Here is a 15,298-nt window from a genome sequence, read left to right as displayed (position 1 = left end):
ATTGTGCCCTCTATTCAGCTTTTCGTCTCAGCTCTATACCTCCCTTTATGCTATGGTTTTTTTCTACATGAACTATAAACTAACTTTTTTGCAACAAAAATATCTATTGATGCCTTAGAAGAGGTTCTAAAAGAAATACGAATCAGTATCACTTGAGGAGCACCCCAGTGTTCATAGCAGCACTATTCACCACAGACAAGACATGGAAGCATCCTAATGTCCATCAACAGATGACTGGATAAAGAAGATGTGGTATCAGTATAAATATATATGTGGTATACATATATACATACACACATACATACACATATACACAATAGAATACTACTCAGCCATAAAAATAATGACATAATACCATTTACAGCAACATGGATGGACCTAGAGATGCTCACACTGAGTGAAGTAAGTCAGACAGAGAAAGACAGATACCATACCACTTACAGGTGGAATCTAAAAAAAATGACACAAATGAACTTATTTACAAAACAGAAACAGACTCACATACATAGAAAACAAACTTATGGTTACCAAAAATGAAAAGAGGGGAGGGATAAATTAGAAGTTTGGGATTAACAGATACAAACTGATTATATATAAAATAGATAAACAAGAGGAACCTACAGTATAGCACAGGGAACTATATTCAATACCTTAGAATCACCTACAATGGAAAAGAATCAAAAAAGAATATATGTGTACGTAACTGAATCGCTATGCTGTACACCTGAAACTCACACAACATTGTAAATCAAGTATACTTCAATTAAAAAAAAAACAGTCACTTTGAAATCTCTCTCCAGATAATGGGGGGTTCTTGGGCTTAAGTGTTAGATGATTCCAGGAGCTTTTGCTCCCTGTCTGCCCACTCTGGTCACTGCTTCTCCAGGGGTTGACCCCTCAACAGCCCCACCCCTGTTCTGGCCAGCTCTGGTTTTCAGTCCACCCCACAACCTATGCCCACAGAGGCCCTCTGCCCTCATGGACCCCGTGCCTGGCATTGTGAAGACTCCCTCCCAGGCGCACAGAGATACTCACCCCTCACCCACTGCCCATTGGGCCGGAGAGGGGACATCTAGGGCTCTGTTCAGGGTCACTCTGTCTCTTTTCCACCCCCACATCCCAGGGTCTTCGCAAAGAGGCCATTCCTCCACATCTAGCTTCGTGGACCAAACATGAGATCCCCGGAGGGGCCCCACGTCTGACTGTATACCTGTGGGTCACATGTATGCATGACCTTGACCATCCCTCATCCAACAAATTTCGACCTGACAACTGCTTAAGCTCTCTTATCTCTAATGAGTCTTTTCTTCCACTTGTCACGTTCAAAGAGAAGAGCGTCCCTGGTGCCTATTTTGTCTGTTAAAGAATCTTTTTCTCCTTCCCAAGTCTCTATCCATGTGCTGTAAACCTAAAGGGAATCTCCCTTTATGATGTCTAATCAAATGCAGAAGTGGGAGGGAAGCCTTGAATCCACAGGAGAGCAAGGTTGGCTACGCAGTGGAAACAGGATGGAAGAGGATAGCTGTGCAGACAGAGTGACAAGAGGAAAACAGAAAAGGCCAGGTGTCAGGGGTGATGAGCAGAGGAGCTGAAGAAAGAATGAAATGAGTGGGAAATTGATGGCAAACACGTAAGCAGGGTCACAGGCACCCGAGATGTAGTAATGGGGACCCAGGCAAGGTGTGAGTGCTTGGGTCAGATAAGCCTTTAGGTCCCCCAGTTTCTGGAAATCCATAAAACAAGAGGACATGGATGCTGGCCACCAGCCCAGAGCCTCCGTGACGCCTGACTCAGTTCACATGGTCCCCTGATCTGCCAGGCCCTGCCAGCCTCCTGACCTCAGTCCCAGCTGGAATGGCCCCAGGGAAGACTTGGGCCATTTCCAGCATCACCAGGGTGAGACCCCAGCACAGCCTTCACAATGCCTCCCAAAGTCAGAGCTACAGGCAGCTCTGGCACCCAGGTCAGGCATGACCCAACCCATGAAGTTACTAGCAACTGTTGGGAACTGCAGTCTAGAAGGATGGGGCAATCTTTCCCAGGAGAGACAGTGAAAGGAACCAGCAGATAATCTGCTTACCTTTCTTGGCCCCTCCTACCACCCCCCACTCGCAGCCTGCTCCAAGCAACACTGCTTAAATACAGCCTCTCCTGGGATGTCGCAGAGGGCCACATGGCCAGCTGTGAGCTCTTGGGGAGCTGTGGCCAGCTGGAAAATGACCAATGACGCTCCTGTGTTTCCTTCCCTCCTTTTCCCCCTCCCTCTGGCTTCCCTGGGATTGCACTACCTCCCCCTACCAAAAAGAAGTATTAGCCTGCAAGCTGGGCTGCGGGCTGTTTTCTAAGGCACCTAGACAAGTCTTGCCCCAGCAAACAGCCCCCCTGAGCAGAGCAGTGAGGAGCTGTACACCACGATAGACATTACAGTCTCATCGATTTCCTGGATTGGGTGTCTGAGGCATAGTCATCTGTATCTATTTCCTAGGGCCGCTGTGACAAATTACCACAAACTGGATGGTTTAAAGCTGCCACAATGTATTCTATCACAGTCCTGGAGGCCGGAAGTCTTTGATCAAGGGACTGGCAGGGCTGCATGCACTCCCCAGGCACTGGGGAAGAAGCCTTCCTTTCTAGCTTCTGGTAGCTGCTGGCACTCGTGCTCCTTGGCTTGTGGCTGCATCCGTCCAACTCTGCCTCCGTCTGCACACCACCTTCTCTGTGCATCTGCTTAACCTCCCCTTGCATCTCTCCTGTAAAATCACTCACGATGGCATTTAGGGCCACCTAGAGGAGCCAGGATGATCTCCTCACCCCAAGATCCTTAACTTAATCACATCTGCAAAGTCCTTTTTCCAAACAAGACCACATTCACGGGTTCCAGGGATTAGGACGTTGACATATCTTGCGGGTGGAGGGCATTTTCCAGTCTGCCGTACCATCCTCACTCTCCTGGTCGGAATAGACGGAGAGAAAGAAAATCAAATCAAGTGAAACACTAACTTTACCACCAAATAGTTCCAGAGACAGAGAAGCACGAGCAGGAAAAGAAGTGCTAGTGTTTCCATCTCTGGTGCCATCTGGGGCACGGGAGAGACCCCACTTTCAATCTTCACGGCCACATGTGTTATTTCTTCCTTGAGAGGCACTAACCCACCTAACCCAGCACTGCTGAGCAGAACCGCTCCCAAGTGGAAGAGCTGGGCTGGCTGTGTGCCCCTGGCTCGTGGCAAAGAGATCCATCCCCCAGGCCCCTCCCCTTCCTCCCACTCATTTCTGCTCCTTTGGGCCAAAAAGCCCCCAAGCTAGCCATAGCCAGAGGGAAGCCACCAGTGCCCCCACTGAAAACCCATCTGTGAAAGGCTCATAAACCACACCCTTGGAAAACTCACTCCTCCTTATAACTCAACAGAGAACAACTCGATTCAGAGATTTAAATAAATGTGTTTGTGCAGGAGGTTGTTTCTTTTTTCAGTGGGGGGTTTTTGCATCATATTCTTTCAGCTGTTCATGTTTATAAAGCCAGGAACAATTATGGGCATTCCTCCAAATGTAGCTGTCTCTAGTGTCAGATCAAGCAAGTGGCCACTGAGCCCTTAGTGTGACTTCAGGGGAGCCAGAAAGGCTCAGAATCCCAAAGCCTGCAAAACAACTAGGTCAATGTCCCAGATCCTACCATTAGAGCTTCCTTCCTTTGGATATGCCCCTGGTCAGAACACTAATATTGCTGGAAGGGGCCTCCCTGTTAAGCATGGTTCATGTATGCAGTTCATCTTAGCCTCTTCTCAGAGCAGTGTGATGGTGGGGGTGTGAAATAATCCACTGGGTAGGACAGGGGACACAACTGAGGGGAAGATGAGGAATCCATTGTAAGGCTGAATCCTGGAGAAGGTCCCTTGTGATTCTAATTTTATAGTTGAACTACACTGTCTTAAGTGCCTACCTTGTGTCCAGGGATATGCCCTTCCACACAGATTATCTCACCAAGTCCCTACACCAGCCTGTGGGGTAGGCGCCCAGGCATCTCCATTTATCAGCAGGGTGGGGTCCAAGTCCATTTGTTCCCACCTAAAGTGACACCAAACAAGTTGAGTATATGTCCGTATATGTCAAGTAAAGTTTCACCAGAGAACTGTCTCCAAACCTGACTAGTGCTTTGGAACTGGGTGGCTTCACAGCAAGACCTCAGACATAACATATTTCTAGAGGTGGAAGAGGCCTTCGTGGCTGCCACAAAATAGACAGACAGACACACAGAGGAAAGCTGAACCAGAGAGGGGGCAGGAAGGAAAGGAGGAGGCGGGGTCTCCAGGTTTCCTTGGCCAAATTCCTGCAAGTAGGACTCACCAGGGACTAGGATGGGAATGCTTGGGAGCTGGACAAAAGGCAGGGAGACAGGGCTGGAGTAACCAGGAATCTGAGTGGCAGAGACTGGCCTGAACCTATGGCAACAGGGAGGGGGCGGGGCTGTCCTGAGGGAGGGTCCCATTAGGGGGACCCCAATCTGAGATTCTTGCTCTAAGAAAAAAATCTTTGAAGGAGTCTGAGGTGAACTGTACAGAAAAGAGGGGGCCCCCCCATCTATTGGCAAAAGCGGACGTAGACACTGGAGAAAAGTCTTCTCAAGTTAGCTTGCAGGAATCCCACAAATTAATATTAAGCACAACTTCACCAACAAAAATCCACAAATATTTGGGAAAGCAAGTCACTATGAACAAAAACTAACAGAAACAAGAAACAACATCTGTAGTCCCGAAGGACTAGATATTTCTATTCTGTCAACAGCATGCAGAATTGTGAAGTATAGAATATCTAAAGAAGAAAGGATACACTTATAATGTGTGAATAAACAACAGAAAAACATTGGGCATGAATTGGTATAATTGGGGAGAAAAACAGAACTTCTAAAAATTAATAATAAGATAATAAAAAAAACTCAATGGCTAAGTTAAACAATAGATTACACTGTTAAAGAGAGAATTCATGAACTGGAAGCTATAGCTGAAGAACTTATGAAGAGTACAGCAGAGAGAAAGAGATAAAGATATGAAAAAATATAAAAGATGGGGGAAAAGAATGAGAAGATCTAGCACAGAGCCGGTGAACTATGGTCCATGTGCCAAATCCAGTGGGGCCTCTGTTTTTGTAAATAAAGTTTTATTGGAACCACCACACATTTGATTGTGTATTCTCTATGGCTTCTTTCACACTACTGTAGAGCTGGGTAGTTGTGTCAGAGACCGTATGGTCTTGAGATGCACAAATTAGAATCCAGGGCCTGTCAGAGAGGAGGAGCCCTGAGCCTTCTGAGGCTTAGGATTGAAAAAGGCTTTCTATTAAGACTCAGAAGAACAACGTCCTGAGAGAAAGGGAAATGAGGCTTAGTCTGAACATCAGACTAGATCTCAAGGATGAACAATGCAGAGAAGGGAGTATGAGATGTGTGGAAGATCTAACATGGCTGTAACTGGTGTGGGCGGGCACGAGATGATGGAGGGTGCGGGGAGAAGTGATATTTGAAGATGTACTAGCTGAGAATTTTCCAAACTGACAAAAGACGTTAACTGCAGATTCAAGCAGGGTAAATACAAAGAAAGGTATTCCTAGGCAAATCAGAACTAAATGGAAAAACTAATGGAAACCAAAGACAAAAAAAAAAAAAATTCTTAAAACGCAGCTGGAAAAGAGAAAAAAATGAAAAACATTACATTCAAAGGGGCAACAATTACGCCAACAACTGACTTTTCAACGGGAACAACAGAAGCCAGAGAAGATAATGAAATAGGAATGAAACCACTTAATCTGGGGAAAGGAGTCCCTGCAAAAAACCTGCAGTAAACTTCATATTTGATGGTGAAATACTGAAAGCTTTCCTCTTGAGACCAGAAATGAGGAAAGGATGTCTGTTCTAACCACTTCTCTTTAAACTTGCACTGGAGGTCTGATCAGCACCAGACGGCAATAAATAAATAAAATAAAAGACATGGTGATTGTAAAGCATGAAATAAAACTGTAATTATTTGCAGACAAGATGGCATGTTCTTCGGACAACTTGGCAGAAGAGCCCTCTCACCCATCCCTGATGCAGGTACAGGGTGTGTCTTGGCACAGAGGTTAGAATCCTGTGGGGGCATCAACTGGCAGTGGGAAGGAGATATTCTGGCTTGACTTAGCTGCTGCTGCCCAGGGCGACCGTGTCAGTGAGAGGGTGGGCGGGAGGGGGAACCTGGCAGCTGGTGGGCTGCTCGCAGGACCACTGAGTTACACGGTGGGGCCCTTGGACATCTGTGAGGGTCTGTACTAGCCCTGAAAGCATTCTTATGCCCCAGGTTAGGGGAGTGACATTAAATAGCAAAACAAAAACATGATGACAGGTTGAGAGAGGGACCACAAAAAAAGAGAAGCAAAAAGGAAAAAGTTTTATATGTTAGTACCTTCAATGTCACTTTTTTCTGTATTTGAAAAAAAGCCTTACCTTTTTGTCTGGCCCTGCTTCCCTTTATACTTCAAGGCACAGCTTAGACCAGCTAAAGTCTCAGTGACAATAGAAGGGGAGGGGAAACTGCCCACTTGAGAAGGTCAGAAAGTCAGAACTGGCAAGGTCCCCTTTGCAGCCCCTGGCTTTTGTCTATAATGCATTCCTGAAATCACGCACTGGGGTCAGACCTGAGGGGTCAGAATAATAGATGTACCCTTGGAGCAAAATTCTTATAAGATCCTAACTTATACTTTCTCTTTTAGATTTTTTTTAATTGAAGTATAGTCAATTTACAATGTTGTGTTGTGTTAATTTCTGGTGCACAGCATAGTGAGATATATATATATATATATATATATATATACACATACATACACACACACACATATATAATCTTTTTATATTCTTTTTCATTATAAGCCATTACAAGGTATTGAATATAGTTCCCTATGTAGATATATTATAAAATTTGTAAATAGTTTGGCATATATTTCTAAAGGATAAGAACCTTTTAAAAAAATATGTAACTATGATGTCGTTATTATACCTAAAAAAAACAAAACCTGACACTGATGTTTGATAACATCAAATATCCAGCCAGTCTTCACATTTCCCTGATTTCCTCATACTTACATTTTCCAGGTGATTTGCCTGAATTAAGATGCAAAGTCCATATACTTTGCATGTGGTTGACATGTGTCTTTACATCCACAGATTCTCTCCTCCCTCCCCATTTTTTTCCTTGCTATTCATTTGTCAAAGAAACTGTGTTTTCAGCCAGATTTTCTGGTAGCATTCCCTGATGTCATTTAACACATTTCTCTGTCCCTGTATTTTTGTGAAAACTGGTAGTTACAATGTCTGGTTAGAAACTGAATCAGATTCAGAGTTGATGTTTTCGGCAAGACTCTCTTATAAAGGGTATATACTCTAATCAGGAGGCATGTAAGATAGCTGAATTATTCTAGAGATTTCCTCCCCCCACCCCCAGTCTCCTTCTCTTCCTCTTGCCCCTAGCAGCCACTGATGACAGATAATCATTGACGAAATCCGTGACTGCATCAGAGGTTTGCAACATGATAGATCCTAATTCTATCCTGCCTTCTTTCATATGAGTCAGAACACTCCTAGAGAGAGAAATTTCCCCTGGTTACCTACTTATTTACCCCTATATGTAATTCACTGCTGAATTTCCAGCATCTCATGTATGATCTTTTTCTTCACAAGTGAATCCATGGTTGGGCAGCTTAATTTCCTTGGGCATATGGTTGAGTCTAAAGACCCATACTTTCACAACATCTACTCATCGCTTTCTAATTCGATTGTACCGCATTCATGAGATCTACGATTTCCTTTCTCCATTTTCTGCTAACTTCCTTAAATTAGTTAGGGAAGGGTGCAATAAAATGTTCAAAGAATTAAACAAACCCCACTGATCAAGCAAAGAATACAACCTGCTGAAGCTGGACTGTGGGCCAGCAGGGACCTACCACCAGGCAACAGTTCAGAAAGGTCCTTCATCAGCTGATGCACCTGAGGCCAGGTCATGCACATGAGTAGACAATGCACAAAGTCAAATGCATGAGAGTCAGGCATCCTTACACATCCTGAATCTGCACTCAGCTACAGAGTCCTTCTGTCCCTAGTGACCTCAGGGCAGCTGCAAACGGCAGCTGAGATATTATTCCTCCAGAAGCACAGGCATCTCCCCTCGGCATGGAACTTCCTCATTTCCTACCAGGACTCAAAGAGGAAAATTGGGTAGACATGGAAACCCCTGCGGATATTTCCTTCCTCATTCCAAGTAATTGACATTCGACCTATGTATCTTTCAACTCAGAATACCTAGGGACACGCAAGTCTTTTGTTTATTTTATGGTTATTGCTATAGCCTTTTAGCATTTGACATTGTGAGATGAACTCATGTTTAATGCATGAACTCTGGGAAATTTTGATTGATGGGGCAGATTGCTAATATGTTTAAGGAATCACTTACAATTATCAGGTTAGACTCAAAATAGCGGAAACTCTCTCAAAATAAATGTGTAAGTAGCAAGTCTTCTACAGCCTGAATAACTCACCAAGTACTCTGCAGGAAAGGAAACCTCTCTGAGTGAGTAATCTTGGCTTTGGCTCATGCTCCTCCTGACCCATTAAATTGTACAAGGCATCAGTCATTGAAAGCTAAAATTAACACTTACGGGTCCTGCCAGAGAGTTCTGATATCTCCAATGGGAACTTTCCATGTGCTGTGACAGACCAACATTCATTGGTGTTGCCATGGGGAAAAAAATAAGAATTGAGCTTCCTGCCTTAATTTTTCCAGCAGTTGCCAAGTGGGCAGTCTGCTTGGGCTTTGATGATAACTCTGCTCTGGTAACACTGACTCAACAAATACTAATTGGCCATCCACTACATGCCCAGTACGATGCTGGGTGCTGGGGGTAAGGGGTACATGAGATGACAGACAAAGCATGCGCTCCAGACCCAGGAGACCTAGCCCGCCTAGACCAGCCTCAGTACTCACTTGCCATGTGGTTCAGGGCCAAGTCTCAAAATTTATGTAGATTCTAGGCACTGGAAGAGTTTCTAGTGAAAGCAACACTCCACACCAAGTTAGTAAGAGCTAGATTAAATCCCAGCTCTGTCCTTTACCAGCTGTGTGGCACGAACCTGTGGTCATTTGGAAATGGTCAGAAAGGAAGAAGCAGCAGTTGGAATGGGACAGTGAAAGGGAGATCCGAGGGAAACCATATGGTTGTGATTTCTTCTTTTCTTTAAGCAGAGTGTAACTTTCATACAGTTAAATAAAATAACATACACAAATCTTAAGTATGTCACTTGATGAATTTTTCACATGAATCCCAGGTCATCACCACCCAGATCAAGATATAGACCATTTCCAATACCCAATAGATATAACCCTTCAAGTGAAACTGCCAAGAGTCAAATCTCAAGACCTCTGTTAGGTTACCACAATCAGTCCTGCCAGCTTCAGAGCTATTTCCTGACTCTTGGAGATAAGCTTGTAGTCTCATTCTTCTGGTGACCAAGAACACCACTTATAAACTAGTCTGTTGGACATGGGGGTAAATCTGGCTTGGAACAGAATTTAAATGTGTACTAAGCTAACCAGGCAATCCTTGGATGAAATCTACAACTGTGCCCTCTCCCTAACACCAAACTCAGATGTACACATTACCCAGGACAGATTTTCCTTGTTATAAAATTTACTAAATATTTATTATAAAATTGCCAAAATAAAAGTTGGAGGGATATTATTCACTGTAGCCAAAAGAAACAACTCAAATGACCGTCAACGAATGAATGGATAAACAAAATGTGGTCTATCCATGCAGTGGAATATTATTCGGCCATAAAAAAGAATGAAATTCTGATACATGCTCCAACATGGGTGAGCCGTGAAAACGTTGTGCTAAGTGAAAGAAACCAGACACATAAGCCCACATACTACATGATTCCGTTCATGTGAAAGTCCAGAATAGGGAAACTCAATGGCAGAGAGTAGATTAATGGTTGCTTAGGGCTGGTGGGAGGGCTGGAAGGATGATGAGTTACTAGCTAATGGGGTTTCTTTTTGAGGCGATGAAAATGCTCTAAAACTGATTGTGATGATGACTGCATATATTTGTGGACATACTAAAAACCATTGAATTGTACACTTTAAATGGGTGAATTATATGGTATGTGATTTTAGTTAAAATTCACAACCTCCTAATGAGGTAGCTCTTAGCCCCCTTGTACAGATAACAAGACTGAGGTTTAAAGAGAAGCCACACTAGATTTGACACCAAAACTTGCATTCTTAACCATTAGGCAAATATTCATTTTAAAAAGGCTTTTTCATATGAGAAATTATTTCCATTGGACAATTAATGAGAACTAGATTTATTGGTTCAAAAGCTGTGAACATTTCTAAGGCCCTTGATACACAGTAGCAGACCAGATTTTCAAAGTCACCATCACCTCCATGGCAGGGACTCACTGGTATCATACGAGTGCCTGGCCGGGTGCCTGGCACCCTGTGGCCACCCAGAGATGTTTCCTGAATGAGTAACAGCGTGTGTGCAAGGAGGATCGTGAGAGGACTCCCCAGTTCAAAGAGCTGCATTCCTTCTAATGCGAAATGTACTAGCTCCTTCTGAGTCCAGCTCCAGACTACACGTGAGTAATGAGCCCCTGGAACACGCAGCCCTCAATCTGTCTGTTTTAGCCACCTTCACGTGCCAGGTGACTCACCACATAGGCCTCTGATAGAGTTGACTGCGAAGAGGTCTAAAATAACTTACTAAGTCACGCCGCAGTGCATCTGGGTGACCATGCGCACGACTGCAAAGTGCATCTATTCTTTTAGGTGCAGTTCAGTGGGAGTATTTTTTTTTTAGCAAGTGCAGCTGCTTCTGTTTGGATTATTTAAAAGTTAACCGCCCTATTAAATGCTGATTCTCCATATAAATATTAGCAACTGACACATATTGTCACAGTCCACCTGTGCCCAAGATGAGTTAGACTATAAATCCAGTGCCTTTGGAAGCTGCATTAACAAGCCTTGCCCTACTTCTCTACCAGGAGGCAGTTGTACCCATATGACTACCAGCTGAAGAGATTGGTACTGCTAAAACTTTGGGACCTCAATCTCCTACTTTTCCCTGCAGAGCAAAGTTTGGCGGCAGGAGAGTCTGTTTTGAGAATTTCACCACTAAGATGCCAGAAAATCTGTCGAACATCATTTGACCAATAACCAGGTGGGTCTATGTTGCAATAGGTTCATTCTGTCTTTCAGATTCTATCATATGGGGTTTTCCACAGTCTTTATTTCCCTTTAAAAAAAAATCCAAACCCTTAGGTTATTAGATACTTGTTTTAGTGCTACCTTACCCACCTCTTGGACTTCAGTATAGCATAGTCCTGATTAGTAATCAGGGGTCTTTAAAGGGATGTAATTATTACTTGCATTATCAATATAGGAAATACCTGGAGAAAATGCAGATGCCCTTTGGCTCATGTCCCACAGGCCACTCCCACATCTGTGAAGCTATATCAGGTCCCCCTGGCATGGTCAGAGGAAGGCTGGGAGGCAGCGTTACCCAACCAGACTGCAATGATTTTATTTATTCCACATGGCTCAATAACATGTTCGAACACAACTGGCCATAATTTTTCTGGTGATTTCTATGAATCACTTTTTAATTATGAATAATGTTTTTAGAGACACTCCCGAGAAATTTTGCCCCAAGTTCCCTTGGCAACCATCTCATAAAGTATCTAAAGTCAAGCTGCTTCCATGACCAACACAGAAAATCAACTTTAAAGCCTAGATTCCTAAAAGATCCATTAGTCATCTTTGCTAAGAATGAATCTCAGATTCACACATGTAGTGGGCCGCTGAGAAAATCAACCCACATAATGAGCAAAATCCATTTACTGTCAAGGTTCAAAGGATTTTTGTACCAATATAAATTTTCTAACTTGACTTGGAGCATTTTTTTCTTTCCTTCCAACTAGAAATTACCCCTGTGTGTCTAAATTGCTGCCTTTCTACCCTCAGCTGAAAGTTTACAGGAGCTTTTACAGGAGCTGGTGTGGCCATGGCAGTAAGGATCCTTGCCTCTTGGCTCAATTTAGGCCACTCAGAAATTTAAATGTTTGCAATGAGCATGGATTTCCATTTCTGGTATTTCCTATAGGAAACTCCAATTGCTGGATCTCAAACAATCGACTAAGGTCCACGTACTCTTAAAGGACAGTTGAGAGGAGTTGGCCCTGGAATTCCAGCACTTTCTGCAGGTGCAATTTCCCCTGGCTTCCACATTCCTTCATTCGTCAGAGTTGACAGCGTCTCCAAAAATGACGATGTAGACATCAAACTAAACAGAAATACACATAGGTCAATTAGCTTTCAATGGAGCATTCTGTATGTTGCTTAAACAGGGAGGCATTTTCTGGTCAATTACTTTAAGTAGACATCAATAAACACTAAAATTATTTGTGCATGGGGAGTCATGGCACTGAGCTTTTTCCTCCCTGGCCCCAACCATCCAGGAAGTAAAGCAAATTCACATAGGAGCTTTCCAGTGCTCACTACCTAGTTTAAAGTGTTTAACAAGTGTTGGAAGCTAACGCTTTCAGTCCAGATAGTGCTGAGAGCCCGGAAAGATGTGGAACCCGGGGCCTGTTGCCTCCCCAGGTTACTGGACCACGCTCCTCCCACCACCTTCACCCTCCACCTCCGGGCCTTTTTTTCCCCATGCCTGCTTGTATTAATTCAAAAGTTAGGTTTCTCATTAAACTCTTCCAAGTATCCCCCTCTCGCCCCAACCCCCACTACCAGCTCAACGCCTGGCAGTTGCTAGGAATTCTCCAAAATGAAATGCAAGATTGAAACTAGGTCTCACACCACCATAATCAAGCAGTTTAATTGACCTCAACTTTGGGAGCTGAGTAGCATTTGCACAACTCCATGAAGCTGCACGCTCACTCTGATCACCCCTTCCATTAAGGGGAAAGTGATGAGAAAGTGCCCTTGAAGGTGAAAATCTGCCCGGCGCCTGAGAGCTCACCCTGCCTGGTTCAAAAGCTTCTGGGAGAGAAGTACAGAGAATTCTGTAGTCAGATTAAATAATGTCTTTGTCTACACCCGCAGGGTGAAAAGAGCGTTGGTGCTATAACCAAGATTATTTTGTTTCCGCCCTCTGAAAAATGAAGACGGTGCTGGAGTTGGGGCCAAAAATATTCATAAGCCGCACGGTTTGAATCCACTCTGTAGTTTATCAGCTAACCAATGCTTTTGCCAGGGAAAATATTCTTGAATTGAGAAAAACGTTAAATTTAAAAGTCTCGTTTTACACGAAAACGCGCTCTACCCCGTGCCTCCTCCTCCTCCGGGGTATTTGCTCTGGCACCTAAAAGGAATTCTGCCTTGGGGCAGCTAAAAGAGGCGCGAGGGACCGCGGAGGGGAGTTGGACCTTCTTCCTCAACTGGGGGACCAGGCCGGATCTCCCTCAAGAAGGCTGAGCCGCCAACGTGAGAATTCGACTCCGGACCTGGGCTAAGAGTGCTAGAGCTGGGCACGGCTCCGGGGTCTTTGGTGAAGCCAAGATGAAAGCACCGGCCGCTTATCTCCCACCTGGAAACTCTCCACCCACTTGCACCGCCTCTCATTCCCTTCCGCCGGGCCCACACAGGCCCCAGATCCCTCTGGTCCCTATTTCTCCTGTGCAAAGAATCTGTGGGGAGAGGCGAAGCCGAGGCCAGGCGAGTAGGGGGAGGATGGGAGATGGACAAGCCCGAGATGACATCCGCATATTCTAACGCACGCAAGTGAGCGTCCGCACACTTCCCAGCGCGCACAGCAGCACCGGCTCCAGCTCCCTGCACGGCTCCCTGGTTGCGCACCCGGGATCTCCCCCCACATCCGCCTCCAGTGTACACTGCGCCCCGCCGTAGCGCTGAGCTCAAGCGTGCTCTAGAGCTTCCCACTCCCTCGTGCACTGCACCCTGTCCGTGCGCACCGAGCACCCTGCCCCGGGCGTGTACTGACACCCCTACCCCAAGCGCTCTGACCCGCCGTTACTCCCTGAGCCCTCCACCCTCTCTGTTTACTGAGCCACTCCCGCGGCCGTGCGCTTTGCGCCCCCTTTCGCCAACCTGCCCAGGCCGCGTTTCTGACCACGCGGGCAGTCCGGAGACTTTGCGCACGCAAAAGGCGGGAACCACAGCGCAAAGTCTGTCCGAAACAATTTCCTTCTGAGCCCGCACCCAGCGTGGGGAGTAGGACTCCTGAATCCCTTCTGCGGAATTGAGACGACCTCTGGCGACGGGGAAGGCTGAAGCTTGGCCCGCGTCCCTGAGTGGGGCCCGCAACTCCCAAAGACAGGATTTGTCCCAAGACAGGGAGGGCGCGCGAAAGGGCCCAGCCACCTACTGCGTGCCCTGCCAGATAGGGTGCGGTCCGCACACCCGCGTGGCCCCCGGCTCCTCTGATCTGAAGTCTGGCTTTGGCGCGCCGGAAATTTCTGAAGCGGGACGGCCCTCTGCTGTGTGCTCCTTCTCCTCCAGGGAGGGAAAAGTGTGTTCCCCGATGCGTACCTCTCAGGAAACCTGCCTCTTATACCAGCCCTTAAAACTAAGGGAAAATAAAAAATCTGCGCGAAGCATAAAGATGCTCACGCCCGGGATTGGGCCGGCTGGGCGCGCTCAGCCCAGGCTGGAGGGGGCCGACCCAGCCTGCCCGGCTGCCCCCTGCCCTTTCGGTAACTTTCTCTCCTCAACTGCGAATGAATTAGTTTGTCTTCCCACGGATTTGTTTAGATTAGGGAGGTTTCCCCCAATGTTAGCTTTGCTTTGCAAATAGCCCCTTATATTAATTAAATGAAATGCATTTGTGTCTTTAACGTACTATAATAGCTCTATATTTAGTCAGCCGTACGTTAAGGATTGGCTATTACTATTATTACCTACTAGAAAAAAATTAAGCGTATCATGTTTGTGCTTTCTTTGATGCGCAGAAATATTTGTCTCTGGTGGATAGGTTTTGTTCTTTTTTTTTTTAAGGGAACTTTTTGGTTGATGCTTTTGAAAGGTGGTTTCAGTGCCGTCGTTAATGAATTAATTGGTTTTCGGATTTCAAGGCGGTATGTAATCGATATAACCACTGAGAAATTTCAGCTCACACCAGACTATTAAGACTCCTCCAGCTCAAAGGTTTCCAGACGCGATCCCGGCCTCGCTGGCGGCGAAAGGCGAGGTTTTTGCCGGGGAACGAATAAGCTGCCTCTCCCCGAACCAGGATTTTGAGACGA

Source organism: Camelus ferus, chromosome 1 (assembly GCF_009834535.1).
Source record: "Camelus ferus isolate YT-003-E chromosome 1, BCGSAC_Cfer_1.0, whole genome shotgun sequence".
Lineage (NCBI taxonomy): Eukaryota > Metazoa > Chordata > Mammalia > Artiodactyla > Camelidae > Camelus > Camelus ferus.
This window is presented reverse-complemented; position numbering follows the sequence as displayed.